Source organism: Haliotis rubra, unplaced genomic scaffold (assembly GCF_003918875.1).
Source record: "Haliotis rubra isolate DU_JTF1 unplaced genomic scaffold, ASM391887v1 Scf635, whole genome shotgun sequence".
Classification (NCBI taxonomy): Eukaryota; Metazoa; Mollusca; class Gastropoda; order Lepetellida; family Haliotidae; genus Haliotis; species Haliotis rubra.
The window spans coordinates 457,001-459,584 of record NW_025767341.1 but is presented as its reverse complement, the minus strand read 5'-3'; the positions used below and the strand labels follow the sequence as shown (position 1 = coordinate 459,584).

Sequence of the window (2,584 nt, the reverse complement as noted above, 5' to 3'; positions counted from 1 at the left end):
ATAACGGAGTGCCTTATATCTCAATTCGATTGTAATAAATAGCCTCGACAAATACAGCTTGAGAAACGACTTCATCAATGTTATTTGTGGAATTAATAAAGTAAAGATTGGAGACAAAAGGCTATTCACCCTAAATCATCCTTGAGGAGCCTGTGCAGCGGAGGACGTAAACGACGGCGGAATGTGTCCGGCATTTGTAAACGTCACGTGACGTACCTACCTCTTAGAGAACGGCAGAGCGTGTGGGCGGTGACAGGTCTGTGTGTGTAGAGACAAAGGTTAATGTTATTGTCAACTCACAATCGAATAAACCCTTGAAATGAAGTGCAGACACGCCCCATGTTCAGATATGTTGTTACACACAGACACGGTACTGTCCCACATTGTTTTAAGATATTGACGGATCGGAAGAGCAGAATATTGCTATAGAGGTACGTACGAAAACGTTATGTTGTATCAAATTTCAAATACATGTACATATTTACGTTCTAAATAATACTGTTTAAACACTGAGATTCCACAGAACACTTGGTACGTTATACGTCAGTAATATGTACAAAAGCCCGTCAAACATTCCAGCAATATCACGACAGGAGACGCCAGATATGGGTACAAACATTGTACCCAAGTGCGCAATGGAACCCGGGTCTTCGACGTGACGAACGACCGCTTTTTTCACTCAACCAGCCACAGCCCCTAGATGTAGGAGGAAGTGATGAATCTTTCGACGTTTCCAGCTTTGGTGAAGCACAGTATCGCGCTGACAAAATTTAGAAACACGAAGACAAATGGGGATTCGAACCCCAGACCATAGGTTTCCGTTATGCCAAGAGGTGAAAATTCAGGTTCGCTGCGTCAGACGCCGTTCGAAGTAGATAGTGTTCCGGATTATATTTGGTTTATTTAAGTGATCCACATATCCAATATTATTATTAAGTGATAACACAGTGATCTTCTGTTGAAAGGTGCAGTCATCCCATGACATCACACACACACACACACACACACACACTCTCTCTCTCTCTCTCTCTCTCTCTCTCTCTCTCTCTCTCTCTCTCTCTCTCTCTCTGTCTCTCTCTGTCTCTCTCTCTCTCTCTCTCTCTCTCTCTCTCTCTCTAAATTAAATGTGTGATTGTAATGCACGTTTCCATCTTTTCAGACATGAAGTTAACGTTGGTCCTAGCTGTCACGCTCCTGTTGTGTTCCACGTCGACAGATGGCGTTACTGTACCGGAAGAAGAGACACAGGCCGCGCGGCTGTCGGAGGTACCGAGGAGGTCCATCAGGACAGTCCTGATGCCAATGCGACATCAACTCGACACAAAACACTTCGGAAACCTTGAAAACAGACGACGTAGGACCGTGACCGCCTTCTGCCAGACGGAGGAATGTTTCAAGTTGATGGGGCAGTATGATGAATGGCTGCGCCTTCATGGAGGATCTGGATCTACTTCTGGTCGCTGGGGAAAGTAATTCAGTACTAAAGGATTCTTTATCCCTTTCCTTGTGATTGTCGTTATAACCCCTAGAAGGTGTGTATCAGTGAGTTATGTCTAATGCTGTCCTACTGCAACCCATTGTGCTCTACCATTGTTCCCGTGTTCCTTGTAATTACAACCACCAAGCAGTGTATATCAGAGTTATCTACTGTTTTTTCCAAAACGTTTTCTGGACAACGCACAACTGGGACCAATGGCTGTGGCATCCTGATTTTCAGAACAAAGTAGTCGCATCACCAACTGTACCTATTAATAGAAGATTTTGCTGTTGATATGAACAGTATACCTCTATAGGAAACCAGTCACTGACTTTCAAACATCTCATAGGAAAACAGAGGTGAAAACTACACACGACACAACATACAAATGCCTTTGTCCATGTTTTATGTCATGAATAATCCCAAAAGAAAATATAAAACCTCGCCTTATACGCGCTGTTTGTTGTATACATAGATTTGCTATTGACCGATGTTCTTGAAAAGACACTACCCGTGAAGATCCTGGTTAGAACTGGTCTTCAACAACCTTGTCGTAAAAGGCGACTTACGGTAGTCAGGCTCGCTGACTTGGTTGACACATGTCATCGTATCCCGATCGCGCAGATCGATGCTCATGCTGTTAATCACTGGATTGTCCGGTCCAGACTCGAATTACTGACCGCTGCTATATAGCTGGAATAGTGCTGAGTGGGGCGTTAAACAACTAACCAACCAATCAGTCTTAAAAGACACAATTCTTGTTTGAAACAGAATTGTTTTTAACTGCCAGGCAATAAAAAGTATGCGTTCATGTTTGATGGAAGATAAATATAAAATATACAAGACATAGTGATAAGGTGCTGATGGATATAGTGTGGATGTTGTGGGTATCCATGAATGTGGATATGGACCTTACGTCAGCAGATGTACGGCGACTGTTTAAGCTTAGTATGGTTCTGATAACGTTTGTAAATGCTTTTGTCATCGTTCATTCAGCTGGGATGATATTTCTGCTGGTGAGCTGAAGTCCACGAGATTCATGATTAGCCCAGTAGCTTATTTAAAGTTCACTTGTTTAAGTTAATCTGAGTCAGCTACAAAAGAAAT

General features: G+C 42.8%; 1 long non-coding RNA gene across 1 annotated transcript; it reads left to right on the top strand.

Moving 5' to 3' along the window:
* Nucleotides 1–360: 360 nt before the first annotated feature.
* Nucleotides 361–1,927, top strand: LOC124256696. The gene is made up of 2 exons (XR_006893043.1): nucleotides 361–431; nucleotides 1,160–1,927. It is a non-coding gene; the product is annotated as an uncharacterized LOC124256696 (long non-coding RNA).
* Nucleotides 1,928–2,584: the final 657 nt, after the last annotated feature.